At 47.6% G+C, this 20,553-nt stretch overlaps 2 pseudogenes; both read left to right on the top strand.

Annotated features, from left to right (window-relative positions):
- The window catches only part of LOC131094398 (zinc finger protein 850-like), a 672,678-nt pseudogene that overhangs the window by 42,019 nt on the left and 610,106 nt on the right, over positions 1 to 20,553 (top strand).
- On the top strand, positions 10,194 to 11,273 carry LOC131094376 (cytochrome b-like; annotated as a pseudogene).

Raw genomic sequence — 20,553 nt, forward strand, 5'->3', positions numbered from 1 at the left:
GAAGGGGGACCTCCAATCCCAGCGTGACCCCAGCAGCTGGGACAGGGGGGTACCTCTGAATGCCAAAGGGTAGGGACCAGGGACGGGGAACTCCTGGGAGGCTTTTTCAGGGCTGAATCCTGGTGTTTGGGAGGTTTTATGCAGGCCACCTCTCCGGTGACTTGTAGAGATGGACTCGGGCAGAGGGACCTTTAAACTCATTGTGTCTTGGGGAAGAAGAAACAGGAAAGCCTTATAAATATGATTGTCTGGCAAAAGATTTTGAGAATATAGAAACTATAAGCAAGATTGAGATGAAAGCAAGCTTTTAGATACCTTAGTTACTGAACAACTGGAAAACAATGGTGTGGCCTAACTGAAGGTAATCCCCTATTGATGATACAATTCCCTCTGCTTGCAGACAGGTCCAGGGGTCAGAGCAGACCTTACTAGCTCAGCAGAAGGTGTCCAAAGAGTAGTTTTTAGGGTTTAAATTGTAACACAGTATGGTGATGTCATGATTTTTATAGGCTGTATGTAAATGCTCTAGGATTTGTATCTTGTACTAGATTGGTTAGTGAGAAATAGAATATTCAACTCAGAAGAAGATTTATTGTATTTCAACAGGAACCTCACTCTCTTACGCTCTTCCCCATTTACTCTCTTACCCTCTCGTCCTCTCTACCCCTCTCTTCTCTTGGTCCTGCTCTGAGCTGTGGCTGGCAGCTCCAAGCAGAGCCCTGAACCCAGGCCCTTTGCAATAAACCTCAAGTTCTAGTTCCATGACCTGGCTTCAGAGATCTCTCATCTCCGTCCGTCCTGACTGTCCTACCCCCCGACGCTCCTACAAACGTGCTCATCCCTTGTTTTCCCCAATCCACAATTTCCCATTGCGAGGAAGGCTGTGAGGAAGAAGAAGATTCCCCAGGACACTGAGGCATGTGAGGAGGAAGTCAGTGTCCCTTTCCCCTCTCCCAGCCCAGCAAGGCCCCGGCTGCAGCACAGCCCTGGGGGATCTCCTTGCCCTTGCCTGTGGCACGGAGGCAAATCCCATCCTGTCCTTGTCCTTCCTCCCCCAGAGCAGGAGCTGAGCATGGAGAGCAGGGAGGACAAATGCCCGCAGCAGAACCTGGTGGAAGAGGCCGTTTTGAGCGGCTCCACAGCGCAGGAAGCAAACAGGGAGGAAAAGCCCCGGAGATGCCGCACAAGGAGGGGCTGCAAACACAGCTGGCCGGGATCTGAGGGGGAAAGAGCCAGCCTGGGCCGGGAAGGCAGCCAGAGATGGAGCCAGAGCTCAGAGCTGGTGCTCCATGAGCAGCTCCATGATGGGGAGAAGCCCCACACGTGTGTGGAGTGTGGGAAGAGCTTCAGGTAGAGCTCTGGTCTGATCAAGCACCAAAGGACCCCCACTGGGGAACAGCCCTACGAGTGTGATCAATGCAGGAAGAGGTTTCAGACCAGCTCTGAACTCCTCCTTCACCAGCGCACGCACACAGATGAGAGGGGCCCTTCCGCTGCCTTGACTGTGGGCAGGGCTTCAGGCAGAACTCCCATCTTGTCAGGCACCAACACATCCACACTGGGGAGAGGCCCCACGAGTGTGAGGAATGTGGGAAGAGCTTCAGCCAGAGCTCCCACCTGATCGGCCACCAGAGGACCCACACTGGGGAACAGCCCTACGAGTGTGGCGAATGTGGGAAGAGCTTCAGCCACCGTTGCAGTCTGATCTGCCACCAAAAGATCCACACATGGGAGAGGCCCTACAAGTGTGATAAATGCAGGAAGACGTTTCTGACCAGCTCCCATCTCCTCCAGCACTATCGGATTCACACAGAGGAGAGGCCCTTCCACTGCCCCGGCTGTGGGAAGGGATTTAGGCACAAATCCCACCTCATCACCCACCGGCGCATTCACACTGGGGAGAGGCCCTACGAGTGTCCCCAGTGTGGGAAGAGCTTCTCCAGCAGCTTTCACTTGACCCATCACCACCGGGGGCACCACTAAGGGAAACCCTGCAAGTGCCCCGAGTGCGGGAAGAGCTTTGTGCGCTGCTCCAGCTCCATCCTTCACTGGAGGAGGCACTTTGGGCAAAGCCCTGGTAACTCACATTTCCTGTGATCCATGTTGGGAACACACCTGGCTGCTTCTCCTTTTGGTTTGGCTTTAATTTTTCTTCTCTTCTCCATGTTTTTCCAATCTAGAAGATAAGAGTGTCAATCTGTCGCTTCAAAACCACTCAAATCCCACTGAAAATAACTGAATTTTAACCCAAAAAGGCTCAATCCCCTCTCAGATTGCTTGTTTTCTCCTCAAAAAAACTCAATCCCAGGCCAAACTCACTCCACTCCACAGAAACCGGGGTGAGATGGAGTTTGAAGGAGTTTGGTAGAAGTGGGATCCCAACATGGAGCAATGGGATGGGGATTGTGTTGGGTGGCTGGGTGTGTGAGATGTATTTGATAGCAAATAAAACTTTCAGAGTTACTGATTTCTGTCCCATTCATTTTCAGTCAGTTCTGTTTGCTGAGTGCTCCCTTCTCAGTTGATTATATTCCTATAAAAGTCCCATTTTTAAAATCATCTAGCCACTAACAATTCAAAAACCAATATCCAAATAAAACCACGCATGCCCAATAAATCTTTTAAAACTAATTTTAATTGTTTTAGAATACTTAAGGATGTTAATAAAGTTTAATTGTTTGGTTAAAATGTCTGAGAAATTATAGTGGTGTTTTGTGTTTAGTACCTTTGTAATATGAATTGTTTTACTAAGGTGTGTTAGATTGTATGCTAGTTTTTTTAGTTATTTTTTATCTCAAGTATATTAGTCATTGAGTTAAAACTTTCAAAAGTTATTTCTTGGTTTATAATTTATATATATTTATTTGGTAATGTTATAGTAATAGTTTTTTTTTTTTTTTTTGCTTGAGTCATTATGGGAGTATTGTAGGTAAGAGCTGAAATTCTTATATTTCATTCTCAGCATAAGTATTTATTTTAATTTCTATTTATTTATTTATAATTTCATTCTAATTTTTTAACACGAGAGGAAGGAAGTTCGAGGGTAGGAACATTTTTTCCTGGCTGGGGACTGGAATTCCAGACCCTGGGATTGTGTGCAGGACCACACAGACAGGGATCAAATATGGGCTGGGATCAAATATGGACTGGGATCAAATATGGACTGGGATCCTATGGACTGGGACTGCACAGAGTGGGACCATATGGATCAGGACCACACAGACTGGGATCAACTGGACTGGGATCAAATATGGACTGGGATCACCTGGACTCGGATCACGCGGACTGGGATCTTCTGGATCAGAACCCTCCAGAACAGGATAGCCTGGAGTAGAATCAAATATGGACTGGGACTGAATGGACTGGGACCACACAGACTGAGATCACCTGGACTGAGATTATATGGACTGGGATCCTCTGGAATAGGATCCTAGGGAGTGGGACCATATGGATCAGGACCACACATACTGGGATCGACTGGACTGGGATCAAATATGGGCTGAGACCATTTTTAAAAGTAACTTTGTTCTGAAGTTTTTATTTCTGTTGTTAATTAAGCTCAGTGAAATACCTGTTTGTGTTAAACTGCCTGCTTGGATGGGATAACATCCAATGCACACAGGATGAGGACACCTGTACAGATCTGCCAACTATCAGCATTCCCCGTCTGCAGGCAGAGTGGACCAAGACCCAAAAACTGGAGGTGATTACGAGAAGCAGCCAAAACCACAGCCAAGAAACACACATGCTCTGATGCTCTGAAAAGACAGACCCAAGGAGGGGCCATGTAAAATCGTTTCTGGATTATGTAAAGTAGTTTATGGATATGCATGAGGGTCTATGAATATGCAACAGGCTGATGTAAGTGGAAAGGTATTTCAGGGGCTCCCTGGAGGTAACAGGGTGCTCCTGGCTGAGTGCCAAGATGCACCCGGCCATAACAGCCTTTGCTCCATGGTCCTGGTGTCCCATTGTCCTTTATTAAACTTTATACATTTTCACAGGAGAGTGAACGTATTTTTCACATTTAGGAACGGGTAAAGTTTTTTCACTTTTCATGGGAGGGAGTTTTGAAGAGCTACAAGTGGCTAATCTGCTGGCAACAAGGACCATTTTATGGGCTCTTGTCAACTTTCCTGACACATCTGCTGCAGCTCATGGAGGGTAAAGCCCTGGAGGCTCCTTATGGGCAGTTATGGATGATTGCAGGCAGCGCCTCGATGCCCTGGATCAGCAATGCCCCCTCCGGGGAACCCCCACGTTTTCCAGTTTCTGTGAAGCTGCCTGTGAAAAACACGTTCAGTCTCCTGTGAAAATGTACAAAGTTTAATAAAGGACAATGGGAGACCAGGACCATGGAGCAAAGATTATTATGGCCAGGTGCATCTTGGCACTCAGCCAGGAGCACCCTGTTACCTTCAGGGATCCCCTGAAATACCTTTCCCCTTACATCTGCCTATTGCATATTCATAGACCCTCATGCACAGCAAACTTTACCCCCAAACTACTTTACATCTTCCAAGAACTGTTTAGCATGGCTCTTCCTTGGATCTGCCTTTTCAGAGCATGTGTGTTTCTTGGTTGTGGTTTTAGTCCATTCTTATCACCTCAGTGTTTGGGCCTTGGTCCACTCTGCCTTCAGACGGTGAGTGCTGATAGTTGGCAGATCTATACAGATGTCCTCATCCTGTGTGCATTGGATGTTATCCCATCCAAGCAGGCAGTTTAACACAAGCAGCTATTTCATTGAGCTTTATTAACAAAAGAAATAAAAACTATATCTTTAAAACAAAGTTACTTTGACATCTACCATTACTCAGTGAGAGGTTTATTGTTATGGACACATAATATTGGCTCTTTGAAGATATGAAAATGGATTTTATACCTGTGATGTTAAAGTAACTTCATTATTGACTCACTGTCCCACATCATGAACAGAGAGAGCTGTGTCAGAAGAGCAAGGATGGAATTTTCTTGGCCTTTCTAACAGACATAAGAAGCATGAGTCCAAATAACTTTGTTGTTTGTTCTGCCCTCCTTTTCTATAACTCTTTTCTGCTTTAATGTAAAAGCCTCTTTTCCTGCATGGATGGAATGATCTGGAATTGGCAGTTGCCTCAGGCTGTCAGGCACCATGGGAGTTTTCTCTTGTCTCTGATGAGGATTTGGTGAATTTTCCATTGGTCCCTTGGTGGTGTCACCATGGGCTGAGCTCAGCGGCCGACTCTGCTGTCCCCAGAGGATGAATTGGAACGCCAAGCCCCTCAGGGCGGGATTCGGGGTTGGGTGTGTTATGTTTTGCCCAATTACCCCATCATAAAAAAACCAAACAATATTTAAGGTAGCAGCAATTTTAATTGAATAGTTTAGAAAATATATAAATAAGGGATACTTTGGTTCCAATAATAGCGCATAAGCAAAAGATATTGCGTGGTACGGAGGGCAGAGTTCAATGACCCTTGCCACTTCACGTACAAGCTTGCCAAGTGAAAATCACCCCTTATATGCCATATGTCAATACCATCTCCTCCTATTTTAGGTTCGTCACTTTTCTGTCTCTGCCCTCCTCACCACCTTTACCACGCATGCGCCATCACTTGGTTTGGTGGTCGCACAAGTCTTTGGGGGTCGTCACTGATGAAAGACATTTAGTCTTCTTCGTTGTCCTTTAATTCACCTTTGGGTTACACATGTGCACCAAGCCAGTACAATGTAAGCCAAGACTAACGTATCACTGCATCTACATATCAAGGCAATAAATCCCTTATAATTAGCATTTTCTGGGATCGAACCAGGTTCTTGGTCATTTTTAGCAACTATATCTTCAGCTTCTTTCCTGTGGTGCTTGATGAACATCTGCTGATAAGGGGGGGGGGTGGGGGTGGGGGGGTGGAGCCCCTCCTCTCCCTCTCCTCTTTGGCATTACTATTTTTAACTTATTTTATTATTTCCAGATATTAGTTACTGTACCAATATTGATTACTGTTTCAATTTTTATCAGCATGAATCATACCTATTGAACACAGGTGGGTTCGGAGCGCCTGGAGCCTGGGCCCGTGAGGAGCTGCTGCTGGCGCTGGCTGTGCTCAGCCCGCTGTGCCGAGCAGCCGCGGCCGTGGAGACACAGGCGGGAGCTGTGGCCGAGGCCGGCAGGCAGCCCGGGCCAGCTCGCAGCTGCAAGGACGCCGGCAGCCTGTGCCCTGAGGCCGAGTCCGTGGCGGGCGGTTTGCGGGCAGGGCTTTTCCGAGCCGGCCGCAATGTGCTGCCTCTCGTGTGGGCCCGGCTGCGGCAGAGGCAGGCGGGAGTGCGGTGGGGCCGGCAGCAGCGGGCAGAGGCCGCAGAGAGCAGCAGCCCGGCCTGGCCCGCTGCGGAGCGGCAGGGAGCTGCCGGGCAGCCCTCGGCCGTGTCTGTGCTCACAGGGCAGGAGCAGAGCCCGCAGCAGAGGCAGGAGCTGCGGCAGGAGCCGGCCATAGCGGCAGCTCGCCGTGCCCGGGGCCGCAGCCGCAGCTGTCCCCTGCCGGCCACAGCAGCAGCCGCTCGCCTCCGAGGCTCCGGCGCTACCCGAAGACGAGGGGCCCGGCCCCAGCACTCTCTGGAGCCCCGCAGCGAGAGGAGCCGCCGGCGCCGCAAAGGGCAGCGCAGAGGGCGCAGGGTGAGGAGGAGGAGATGAGGCTCGCTCTGGGCCACGCTGGGGCAGTTCTGCCCTGTCAGCCTTTGCCTTGAGCCCTTTGCTTCTTTGTCATGAGCCCTGATCCCCGTCCTTGGCCAAGGGCCCCCACAGCCCTTTCCAGGGCTGCAGGAAAAGCTGCCTCAGTCACAGAATCACAGAATCACTGGCTTGGAAGACAGACACTTTCAAGATCATCGAGTCCAACCCATGCCCTAACACCTCAACTGAAGCACGGGACCGAGTGCCACATCCAGTCGTGTTTTAAAGGCTTGCAGGGATGGTGAGTCCACCAGCTCCCTGGAGGGGTCTGTCCCAGGAAGAACCAGGATAACACTGGGGCCTTCTACCCCCTGGCACTTGGAGCTCTGGAAGTTTGTCTTTCTGCTTAGGCAAAGGCCATGCAAAAGGACTGGGAAAAGTAGTAACAAATCGAGTAGCCTACAGAGCTCTAAATTGATGTGCAAGGAATACAGAAAAGATAGAAAAGAAATAAAGGCCAAACCCAAATGGCATCAGCAAAGTCTTGGGCATGAACACATAGCTGCAGAGGGTCTTCTCAGCCCTATTTCTTTGTATTTCTGGGAACCAGAGAAATCCTGCTTGAGCCTCTGGGGAGATGGGTTTGGGAGGTAAAAGTTCATTTCTTTTTTCTCCTTGGGGCAGCTCCTATTGCTAGCATCAGCTGAGCCTCTCTCCAGCCTGATGCCTGTTCTGATTGTTGTAGCAAAACAACTGATGGCAGACAGAAGACACTGACGCTTGCAGAGATGTGACTTTTTCCAGTGCCAGCTGTGAGTGGCAGACAGAAGAAAAACTCCTGAAAGCACAACTCCATTGGAAGATTGACTTCCTTTTCATTCTGATGCTCTAGATCCACTTCTGAATTGTCAGTTGTTCATTAAGGATTGGAAGTTCTCTTTCATTATTTTTTTCATGTGGTTTGGAAGTGGAGGAAGCTCTCGTTCATTCACAAACTCCAGACCAAAGTGCCTTTGGAAGATGCCCCTCGTGGCAGTTTTTGCCCAGCCATGGTACTTGTGGATATAAGAAAGCAAGGGCAATGGTATTTGCAGCCAAAACCCAGCAAAGCTTGGCTCAGCCAAAACATCCTGGGGAGATAGAGGCCTCCAGCTGTTCCTAGAAATCAGCAGAGTTCCAGCAAATGGTTGTGTAGCACTAAGTGCAATCTCTTTGCCTGGATCAGAGCCTTGCTCAGCTGAAGAAGCAGAAAGATCAGCAAGGAGCTCCCAAAGGCCCCTCACATCATTTTGATTTTGCTCATCTTGTGTAAGTTCACAACTAAACGTGCATTTGCATTTGAGCTAATGAGAGAAAAAAAAAAGTGAAAAGAGACTTTATGGGAGGGCCATGACATTGCACAAGAGGAATCACTGGTGTGCATTTCATTGGACCTCTCTCAATCCTATAAAAGTATTGTAGCCCTGATTTGAAATAGGCTGGTATGAACCAACTTGGAGAGACAGAGATTAAAATGGCTTATGGGGTTTTTTTTTAAAAGTGAGAAAAACTACCCAAAGGGTGTTGTTTTGTGACATTTTAAAATATACTACCTCAAAATTACCAACTGCAATAAATTAAGAATTTTAAAAGGTGTGTTTTGGTATATGAATAATAAAAACTACAAAAATGTGCAGATATGAATGCATGTTTTCATAAAAATCATGAAATTCTAGACAAAAAAATACATGCCCTGAAATACAATACAAAGGCAGATAGAACTGTACTTGAATGATCTCTTTTTAGATTGCTGGAGTTTTTTCCTTGTGAAGAGGAGCTAGGGTATTGCTGAAGAAAAGTGGCACCAGCAGGACGGGGCAGCGTGCCGTGCTCCGTGCAGAGGCTGCCAGGGGCTGCCCAAAGAGCACCCTGCTGCAGCCAGAGCCCTCCTGGCCTGGGGCCTGGGAGCAAAGGGCCAGGGCAGCCACCTCCTCCTCGTCCTGACCCTGCCACCACTCCCTGCTGCTGCTGCTGAGGGAAAGAGAAGACTCTCCTAAGGCCCCATGAACGAATGCACTTACACAGCACTGGGGATGCCAGTGAAGGAAACCATGTGTCATGTAATGCATGTGTGACCAGAGTCACCAAACACCACCTAAACATGGAATTGTTGCACCTCTCTAGGACAGGCAGAAATTTAAAGAATTAACTGGAGACTTCAGGGCAGAAGAGGCCAGAGGAGGGAAACAACTCTGAAAGGAAAAACCATCATATCTGGAGGGGAAAACATCTCTGCCTGCTCAGAACTGGTTGAGGGAAATGTCTCTAAGCCTCTCCAGAAAGGGATGCTTTAGGTGAGCTCTGCACCTCCAACTGCCTTGGACCAGAGCCAGGAAGATTCAATTATGTAAATGTTACATAGATAGATAGATAGATAGATAGATAGATAGATAGATAGATAGATAGATAGATAGATAGATTTCGTTACTGAAATCTCTCTTTACTGTCCTCTCTGTTGCTACAGATATCAGAACTTGGTAGCCAGTGCCACACTCAACTACAATCCTGAGATTGCTCTCCTGTTGCTTCAAAAAATCACACTCTTGGGGAATGTGGAGCATGTAGGTGCTTACAGAAAGGGATCAGACCCAGAGCATTGCACTGGGAACTGCACTCTGTGCATCTGTGCTCGGGCAAGTTCTTCTCTTGGACTCGACCACACTGGTGGAGCTAAACTGGCTGGAATCAGAAATGCAGCCCAGCCCCTTCCAGATCCTGTGACCTCTGAGGAGCAGCTGGAATGCAAGGGCATTGACCTCCTGCTGAATTCCCAAACACAACACACACTGATTCCCTGGGCTGCAAAAAGGCATGAGCACTACTAAGCTCAAAGTGATCTGTAAGGCCATACTGGCTGGCCTGGAACCACAACAGTTCCTTCTGCACCAAGGTCCCTGCACAGAATGATGTGTTCTCATGCAAAACTACTGAATTCTCCAGAAGTGATACCTTGGAAATTAAAATTCTAGCAGACCCAGTCCCAGTGCTATAAAAGGGCAGAAAATAATGATGAAAAGAACTTTAGCTGGGAGAAGAAGAAAATGAACAGCCTCTTCCGCCAAGCAAACAAAAAAAAAAAAAAAAAAACAAAAAAAAAAACCAAGAAGAAAAAAGGGGGAAAAGTAATTTCCAAAAGTGGCTTGAATATTTGGATGCACTGAGGAGATGCTGAAGGCCCCTCACGAGGCTCCTGCTCCTGTTGTCCAAGCTAAAGATTTCTCATCCTGACCAAACAAGCCCCCTTCTCAAACTTCTCAACATCCCTAGGATACTTTAACCCCCTATCCCACCACCTAAGTATAACCAACTTCCTCAAAGGAGGACAGAACATCGCATCCCACCTAAATGACCTCTCCTGATACAAAATAGTAGGTCCAGAGGGGCTAGCCAGCCTACAACTTACAGCAACCAAAACTGCCACCACCCTCCACTCAGGCCTAATCAAAGCTTACTTAGGATCATTCACCTTTCTCATCATCCTCGTAGCCACATACAGAAATAACCAATGGCCCTCAACCTTCGTAAAAACCACCAAATCCTCAAAATCATCAACAATGCCCTAATCGACCTCCCAGCGCCATCAAACATCTCACCATGATCAAACTTCGGGTCTCTAGTAGGCGTTTGCTTAATTACTCAAATCGTCACAGGTCTTCTGCTAGCTATGCACTACACAGCAGATACCCATCTAGCCTTCTCCTCTGTCACTCACATATGCCGAGACGTACAATTTGGCTGACTCATCCGCAACCTCCACGCAAACGGAGCCTCCTTCTTCTTCATCTGCATCTACCCACACATTGGCTGAGGACTCTACTAAGGCTCATACCTAAACAAAGAAACTTGAAACATTGAAGTCATCCTCCTCCTAACCCTCATAGCAACCGCCTTCGTAGGATACATCCTACCATGAGGCCAAATATCATTCTGAGGAGCTACTGTAATCACAAACCTATTCTCTGCCATCCCTTACATCGGGCAAACACTAGTCAAATGAGCCTGAGGAGGGTTCTCTGTCGACAACCCCACACTGACCCGATTCTTTGCTCTCCACTTCCTCCTTCCCTTCGTCATCGTAGGCCTTACTCTCGTCCATCTCACCTTTCTCCATGAAACAGCCTCAAACAACCTGCTAGGCATTCCCACAGACTGTGACAAGATCCCCTTCCACTCATACTACACCATCAAAGACATCCTAGGATTCGTACTAATGCTCTCCCTACTCGTCTCACTAGCCCTATTCTCCCTCAACCTCCTAGGTGACCCAGAAAACTTCACCCCAGCCAACCCACTAGTCACCCCTCCTCACATCAAACCCGAGTGATCTTTCCTATTTGCTTACGCCATCCTCCGATCCATCCCAAACAAACTAGGAGGCGTACTAGCTCTAGCCGCCTCAATCCTCGTCATATTCCTCACCCCACTACTACATACATCAAAACTACAATCAATACCCTTCCGCCCCCTATCACAAATCCTGTTCTGAACCCTAGTCGCCAACGTCCTCATCCTAACCTGAGTAGGCAGCCAGCCAGTAGGACACCCCTTCATCATCATTGGCCAACTAGCCTCATTCACATACTTCACAATCATTCTAATTCTATTCCCTCTGATTGAGGCAATTGTCAGTGGGCTGTTGCACACTCACAGAAGCTTTGCTTTTTCCACTGTGTGAGCACAGCATGCAAACTTGCAGGGAAGTGTTAAAATGATTGAGTGAATTGCTCCTTTGCTTTTCGCTGCCTATGGCATTACTTATGGTGCCTATTTTATGACACATTTCACAAGTAAGTAGATGTTTCCTCTCTACTTAGGTCAGGGTGTATCCTTACCTGGCTTTTGTATGTCTTCCTGCTCTTTCTTAGTGACTGAGTTTCTGATTTTGAAACAGAAAGAGCATTAGGATGCCACTGGTTTGGTAAAGCTCCTGTCAAGGTGTTCAGCTAAAAAGGGGGTGTCTGTAGCCACAGGGGCAGCTAGGTATATACATGCAAGTATCCGCGCTCCAGTGTAGGTGCCCTGGACACCCCAGTCAGGCAGATAGGAGTGGGCTCTGACACTCAGGGCTCATGTGCACCAAAGCAACCTTCTGATGTCACTACGAGAAGGTGGCAACCTTTAAGTTTTTAAAGGTTTATTAAACCTTAAGAAAAGACTGTATAAGGAAAGATTGCAGCACTGGGAAGTCTCCATGATTAGCAGCCACATGCTCATCTACAAAAGGGATACTCTGCTTTTTTTACCTTTAGCCCCTCCCAATGTTTTGTCAGCCAATTCTTTCTCTGCTGTCCAGTGGTGGAGATTACTTTCTTGCATCTTGATTGGAGGTCAATTGTTGTTACACCCTGCCTGCTGGTCACAAGCCAGCCCTCCCCAAATGCCCTGACTACCAAGACTATTACAAGGGGGATAAGAAAGAGGACTATGGGAGGACATATTACAATAACAGCACTTTACATTTGAACATAATATCTATCCACATAATATCTATCTCTTAATTGTGAGAGCCAACTATTACATTACTCACCTGTAATGCACAGAAGCAGGAGAGAAGGCACTGGCTTGGCATAACAGCTGAAATAATTGCTTACAAATCTCCCCACATATTTGCACCTTTATTGGACATGGCCAGGACTCCTGTGGATGTACATCTCTGCCTTTCTTCCCCTTTGGAAGCAGTCAAACTGGCAACTCGTGGGGAAACCAAGGGCTTTGTGGGGCCTGCATTGCTCTGCACACACCCAGGCCACCCGTGGAACAGAGCTTTGGTGCCTAAAAAGATCAACCAGAGGAAAACAGCTGGAGGAGGTTTCATTTTGACCTTTCTTAGCCGCTAACAGAAGTTGTCAAAATGAAAATGACCAAGCAAGGCCTGATCCCTGCTGCCAGCTCAGGGTTAGAAAGGAGGCATTACTTGATTTCAGTGCTGGGTGCACAGGGAATCACTTCCCTAAGCCCTGCACACCCAGCAATCTCACCTAGTAGTTTGTATCCATGGAACTAAGACATATTCAATACTTTGCTGAAACTTACTGGCTAAACATTACCTCCAATTTTTTGACATATTTCAATCACTTCTCAGAATTTATTGACATCAGAGTAGGAGTGTCTTGTAGCTCCCTGCTGGTCATTGTCACAGGTTCAGGTGACCCATGCACAAAATAACCCAGGACAAAACTGGGCTTGCAAAGCAAATTCATTCTATTAGTTGCAGTAGCATATAATACATACTGACCTCTGGATTCCCAAAAATCCACTAAACAGGAGAAGGAGTTGGAGCGTGGTGCTCGGCAGCAGGGGCAGGTAGGCAGTGCACTTCCAGGACATCCCCTGGATCAAAATGCTGTGCATCTCGTCCTTCTGAACCCTTCAGCCCAGAACTAGGCCTTGTATCTCCTGCTTAGGAGTGGAATTTTACAGCAGGAGTTAGAGCAGCAGCTCACACATGCCTGGCATGTGAGATGAGGCCATGATGGCTCAGGATGACTCCATGACTCCCTGCCACCAAGGGCTGCATTGTGCATTGTTCTCCTTTCAAAGCTTGACTGCTCACCCATTGACCAATCCATTGTTTCTCTTTCATGGGTCATGGTCCCACCTGCTAAACAAGACACTTTTCTTCATTGTCTTGTCAACCTGCTCAAACATGGATCAAATATGGCAGGGCCTGGGACACGACTCCAGTTCCTGACACAGTCATTTGGAAAATATTCCCATTCCTCAAACTCTCCTTTGGTGGTCAAGAGCCTCCTAAAACACTTTCTTCCTTTTGAATGCATTCCAGCTACCTTCTTAGCAGGACCACTCTCCTTATTCTCAAGGCCAAGATAGCCACTTGCACACAGTAAGCACTGTAGTGGGGGAATACATGGTTCAGCTCCTGAATACTCCTGTTAAAGCTAAAGGAATTCAAAAGACTATGCCCTGTTTGTTAGACTAAATGCCTCTCCTTCCTATTCTGAGAATCAAACACCAGTGTTTCATCAATACACCCTGCAGGTGCTCTTGCTGAGTGAAGCCACATTGCTGTGTCAATAAAGCAGCCGGGACTCAGTTTCTTCATGCAGGAAAAGCCAATTCTTTATTCACATAACTCATTTTTATACTGTTTTCACAGACTTGTGTTCAACTTCAACTGGCTGGTAGTTTCCTTGCCACACAATTTATTGCTTAGAAGGTGTATTAGTGTGTACATGTTAAGACTCTCTCTTTTTAAGACTCACTGTTACTCAGGTGATTACATTTTTCTTTCGTGGATGCTCATGGGACAAGTTTCTTGTTTATTACAGATGCAAACAGTTTTCTTAGCACAATAGCTTGTGCTAACTGCACTCGTGACTATTCCCATGGGAAGTTAGCTGGCTGCACGTAGAAGATGGAAGAGGCCAGCTGGGAATTTACCACAGCGTGGTAAATAGGTATGATTCGTGCTGATAACAATTGAAACAAGAATCAATATTGATACAGTAATTAATATTTGTAAATATTAAAACAGGTAAAATTAGTAATGCCGAAGAAAAAGGGAGAGGAGGGGCACCATGCCCCCCTCCCCCCGCAGATGTTCAGGAACAGGAGGAAAGCAAGAGATAATGTTTGCTAAAAATTAACAAAGAAGGAACTCTCTGGTTGTGTCCCAGGAAAATGCTAATTATAAGGGATTTATTGCCTTGATACTCTGTCGAAGGAAGGAGACCAGGACAACAGATGGTTCATCACAGGTCCAGTTTATTGAAGAAAGCATCAAACACTTATACAGCAAATAATAAGCTTATGAATATTCTGTAAGCCAAGCAATCTATTGGTTAAACTATACCATCAGCTCTTCCTCATTCCTTTGGGCCTACATTCTCTACTTCTCACGTCTCGCTGTCCATTTCTTTATCATACTCAGCTAGGCCCAAGGACACGTTATCTTGCAGGTGCAAGATTTGGAATTAGCCACGGTCTTGTACTTTTCCATTCTCTAGTCAGCTAAATTCCCAACAGACACCTGCCTGCAAAAAGGCCTCTGCCCTCGTTAGGACATCTTTACCAAAATGATTCGGCTGTGTCCTCCCTTCTCAAGCCACTCTTTGACAAAACTCTCCACAATACTCAGATGTAGTAATTATGTTAGTTTTGGCTTACATTGTATTGGCTTGGTGTAACCCAAAGGTTAATTAAAGGACACAGAGGAGGACTACAAAATCCTCATCAGATGACCCCCAAAGACTTGTGTGACCACCAACCAAGTGGTGGCATATGGATGGTAAAGGTGATGATGAGGGCAGAGGTAGAAGTGTGAAGTATAGAAAATGGGAGGAGACGGCATTGACACATGGTATATAAGGACGAATATTCACTTGGCAAGCTTGTATGTGATGTGGCAAGGGTCCCAGAGGCCTGCACTCCGTACCCCGCAGTTATCTGTTGCTTATGCGCTATTATTAGAAACAAATTATCCCTTATTTTATTAAAATTCTATACTATCCAATTTTATATTTTTATATTTTAAATATTCAATTAAAATTGCTACTACTTTTAATATTGTTTGGGGTTTTTTTATGACGGGATAATTGGGCAAACATAACAATAGGTAGGCCTGATTTTATAAGGCCTTTCTTTTCTAATAACCCTACCTGTGTGCAACACATTATGACTTTCTTTCAGAAATTAATGAAGAAAACGCGAATTGCCTGCTGAAACCCTTCTGCCCCCTTCCAAATCAGTTTACTCCTCAAGCACATGCCTCAGGCACATCCCTGATGTGCCTCTCTCCCAGCAGCTCAGAGCTGCATTGCACAGCGCTTGCTGTGTGCCAGAGAGCACAAAGCAGGCTGGCCTGGTGGGCCTGAATATTTCTGCCAAACACTCTGCATCTCACACCTTTGCTCTGGCTCAGTGCAGAACTGCAGGATTGCAGGCGCTTCCTCCCAGAGCTGCGTGAGGCGCTGGCTCCTGCAGATGGGCCCTGCCAAGCTGTCCCTGCCTCACACTGGCCTCGCTTCCCCTGGCACAAGTGCCGGGCCTGAAGGAGCTGCCGTGTGCTCCAGCCTGCCGAGCAGCCCGGCTCCCTGCCCCGGTGCCCAGAGTGCTGCACACGCTGCAGGCCTTTGCCAGGAGCTGCAGGGCAGCCGGCAGAAGAGGAGGAATCCTCAGCCAGCCCAGCGGCCCACGGCTGCCCTTGGCCTTTCTCTGCTCCTGGGCACACTCCAGACGGCCAATGCCTCCAGGCTGGGCTGTGCCCAGCATGGCTGTGCTTCCCCTCGGCAGCAGCCAGCTGCCACCTGGGCTCTGAGGGCGGAGGATTCGCCCGCTCCAGGGAAGAGGCACCCAGGTCTCAGCTGCTGCCTCTTGAAGCTCCAAGGGCCTCCTTCCAGCCTGCCTCTGCCGGGGCTCAGGCTGCTCCGGCCTCTGCCAGGGCTCTGCTGGGGCTCCAGCCTGGGCAAGGCCAGGCCTGCTCTCATCTCACAGGTGCTGACAGCTCTGCACCACAAGAGACCTTCCCGAGCACCCTCTCTGATCTTTCTGCTTTCTCACTTGAGCAAGGCTCTCCTCCAGCCAAAGAGATTATTGCATTTAGGGAGCCCCAATGCTCTCCAGTCACAGCTGAAGGTCTGCATCTGTGTAAGATGTTTGGGCTGCCCCATTCTTCCTGTGCTTTTGCTTTTAAATGCCATTGCCTTTTCTGCCTAAAATAGAAGTACCAAAGATGGCCAAAAACAGTGGACCAGTGGGCCATATTCCAAAGGCAGTGTGGTCTGGAGAGGATGAATGAAGAACATCCTTCCCCACTTTCACACCATGCCAAAGACACTGTTTCACTTTCCACCTTTAAGAAACAACAGACAATTCAGAAGGAATTCTCGAGTTTATTTGCAGAGTGAGAAGGAAGGGAATCTTCAAGGTGAGTTGTGGTTTCAGAAACTTTATTGATTTTCAATCCTACTCTGCAGTCCTATTAGACAATCCTACTCTAACCCTAACCATTACCTTAACCCTAATCCTTATCCTTATCCTTATCCTTATCCTTATCCTTATCCTCATCCTAATCTTAATCCTTATCCTTATCCTCATCCTAATCTTTATCCTTATCCTTATCCTTATCCTTATCCTTATCCTTATCCTTATCCTTATCCTTATCCTTATCCTTATCTTTTTCCTTATCCTTAATCTAATCCTAATCCTAATCCTAATCCTAATCCTAATCCTAATCCTAATCCTAATCCTTATCCTAATCCTAATCCTTATCCTAACCTACAATCCTACTCTAAACTGATTGAGGAATAAATGGTCCTGATGATTGTCACATTCTTGTCTCCTTCCTCTTCTTCACTGAAACAATCAGTGGCACCAGGCTGGACGCAGGCTCAGCAAATCTTACAAATGGATGCTGCCCAAAGGGAAAAAAACCAGATCAACAAAAAACAATGAACCATGACTTTTCAAGCTCAGTGCTTCACAGGATTCCTCCTGCTCCTAGAAGGATGCAGGAAGAGGAACAATGGGACTGTCTACACCTCCATCTTTATGTGCAGACTTTGCCGTCACAGGCAAACCTGGCCCAGACTCCCACTCATCCATTTATACAGGTGTCTTCATCTTGCTGAGATTTTAGCCCTGCCAGTGCTCTAGAAATGGTGCTTTCTGTCCTTGGAGTTTCTTCTTTTCAGGAAACTCCAAAGCCTCTCATTGGTCCCTCTCTTTGAAAGACAGGCACTGTGTTGATTGCCACAGGGACAGAAAGCAGTGTCTACCTTTCCATGCCCTGCCCCTCATGTGCTGGATGGTACCTTCCTTCCCAGCAGGGCCAGCCCAGTGGCACTGGGCCCTGCAGTTCCCTCTCTGCCACACAACCTGGCAGTAACCCTGGTGCAGTTCCCGTCTGCTTGAGCGTGCCAGGCAGCAGATGGGGCTGGGACAAGTCCCTCCCAGCTGTCCCTGTTTGCGTGGCAGAAACCTCTGGGGTTGGGCTGGGGGGCACAAACAAGGGCCCCTCAGAGGCTCACAGTGAGCCCCCCACAGCCCCTCCTGCCCACAGCCAAATCTCTGACCCCTAGGCTGGGACTGGCTTCCTTGGGTTCCTCCTCCACCATTTCATGTCTCTGTACTCTGCATTGCTCTACTTCAATTCTGTTGCCATTACATAAAACTGAACACCCCACCAAATTACAAAAGAAGGTGACAGAAACAGCCAGAGGACCTCTCTGACTCAGGAAATGCAGAGAGAGGTGGGGTTGCTCAGTTTTGTCAAGAACATGCCCCAGGGAGACTTTATTGCCACTTTCTAAAACTTCAGAGTGGCTTTGAGGAAAGTGGAGGACATCTTTTTTAACAGGGCCAGTTACAATAGGATGTGGGTGAATATTTTTTAACCCAAATAGGATCTAATCAGAACTTGTTTACTCGGAGCATGGTGTGACCCTGGCACAGCTTGCCCCAAGAGCTTGTAGGTGCCCCATCCCTGCAACCATTCCGGCTCCAGTGGGAAAGGGCTCTGAGAAACTTGATGTCTTTAAAGAAGTCCCTGCTCATTGCAGGACACTTGCACCAGAGGACATTTGCAGGTCCCTGCCAGCCCAGCCCAGTCCAGGATTCCTCACTGTTTTCATTTGAAGAGCACCAAGACTGGAGGTGAGGAGGAAGGGGGCTCATCTGCTGCCTTGGGCTTGAGTGGAGGGAGAGCCCATCCTTCAGAGCCTGTTTCACCTGCAGCCCCTTCACATTCTACCTGCAGCAGCTCCTTGGCAGACCAGCGCCGTGCCTCATCTGTCTGCAGGCAGCAGCTCAGGAAGTCACGCAGGCAAGATGAAAATAGGTTGGGCTGCTGCAGCTTTTGTCTTCCTCCTGTGGCTATCAGGAGTTGAGGCTGGGGAAAAAGGAGACACCAGGCTACACCTGCTTCTTTCCCATCTGTCACTGCTCTCCCAGATCCCACTGATTAAGCTCCACTCTGCAGTGGCAGTTTCTGCCCTGGCAGAGACCCAGAGATGACTTTCCTTTACCAACCAAAAACCCCAAACCCTGATGCAGCCACAGCCTCTCCAACATCTCACAGATCTTGCCTTGGCAGCTGATTACATTGACTGACCTAATTAGTGGGAACTACATCAGCACAAGCACATTTCCTTCCCTGACGATTCATACCAGCTTGAGAGGCTTTTTTGGAAGAAGGACTTTCTTATACTAACTCTACTGTATCCAAAGGTTAGTACATGGAAAGTATTTCTGCAGAGCTTCTTGGTCCCTTAAGCACCGCTGCCACAAAACAAAACTAATCAAGCTTTTTGCTTTGTTCTTGAAAAGAATGGGAATTGGAGGGAAAGAAAGGAAATCCACCAGGTATTCCTCAGGTAAGGAAACAAATCTTTGGAATCTCATCTTCAACACAGACACATTATGATCCATGCACAAATGTACTGGGATGAAAACGCCTGCTTGGACACACAGGAGCCACCTGCAGCTCTGTTTCTCAGCAGTCTGAAAATTTCTGCTTTCCTTACATGGAAAAGAAAAACCTTTCATGGTCAAATCAGAAGGAGAGATTCCATCCCCACGGTCACCCTCTACTCATTTGGCTACTCAAGTCAATGCATGAAATGGTAGGCCCATCCCAGAAAGTGCCAGGAAACAATTGGGAGGTTTTGGCAGGCTCTCCACATCACCAGGCTCTGGCTTGGTGACGTGCAGAATGTGGCTTGGGCTGGGAGAGAAACACGGTCACTGAGTGTTTCAGCAGCACTGCACAAGAAGCAGAAGAGACTCTGTGGCCTTTACACCCTCATGCCCGGGTTTCAGGCATGTTTCCCAGTGAGAAGAAACTGCACAGGGGGTTAAGTTCCTCTCTAAAAACCAGTGTCTTAGCAACTTTCATGTGTTTGGGCTTCTTTTCTTCATTTCTGGAAATGTAACACCAGTTCTGAGAGGCTTGCCTTGTGGTTTTAGGGGCATCTTCACAGACAGACAAGTCAAGGGAACAACTTGAAACCCAAAGCAAATGTTGCCTGAGAAGAGCTGGGGAATGTTTGCCTGTGGTGAGGCTTGAGCTGTCTGGCAATCCCCTTCCATGATGTGCAGAAACATCCAGCTGCTCCCCAGAACTCAGTCCCTCTGGGCATGCAGGCCTCTGGAAACCCCTGAGGATTCCAGCCTTTCTCCTGCCCAAGAGCATCTAACCTAAGCTGAGCTCCAGTTTCTTCAGCAAGGCCAAGGATGCTCACTTCCATGCAGCTGACAGTGTCCATGGAGCTCAGCAGGTCTTTCTGATACTCCTCAGGCCAAGGAATTACAGTGTAGATTGGCAAGACATCAGCTGATCATTATCCAGTGTGGTTCATGTGGAACCAAGCTCTAACACGCTGACAAGTCAGAGGGAGAGAGCTCATTCTGCTTTTGCAAGATGGTATTTAGAAACATAAGACACCAACTTGGAACTATTCAAACCTCAACTTGCAGAATCCATTTCAAATAGAGAAAAAGAACAATGGCAAGAGGCCTTGGAGTCTCCATAAAAATGCCCACCACTGTCATGATAACTCTGTGCTCATGGCACTGAAATAGATGGTGACCAAAGAGACTTTGCTATTACCCTCTTTAAGCCAAAGGAGAATTTCAAAGCCAGAAATGGCAATGCACTCCCCTTGTGTACAAATAATTTATGCGGCTTTCTGTCCTTTTCCCACATCACCAGAGGTGACAAAGAGGGTTTTATCCTGACTCTCAGCTGAGCTCAGCTACTGGCCATGGTGGGGAGCTGGAGCCCTCCCTGTCATTATAACAGAGCAGGCCAGGGATGGCCCTGCTCCTGTGGTAAAGAAACACAGCACCAGTGTCAACTGCCCATGTTGGATACCAGCCCAGGCACCTGCCTGCAAGTTCATCAACTT

This window comes from Melospiza georgiana, chromosome 29 (genome assembly GCF_028018845.1).
Source record: "Melospiza georgiana isolate bMelGeo1 chromosome 29, bMelGeo1.pri, whole genome shotgun sequence".
NCBI classification, from domain to species: domain Eukaryota; kingdom Metazoa; phylum Chordata; class Aves; order Passeriformes; family Passerellidae; genus Melospiza; species Melospiza georgiana.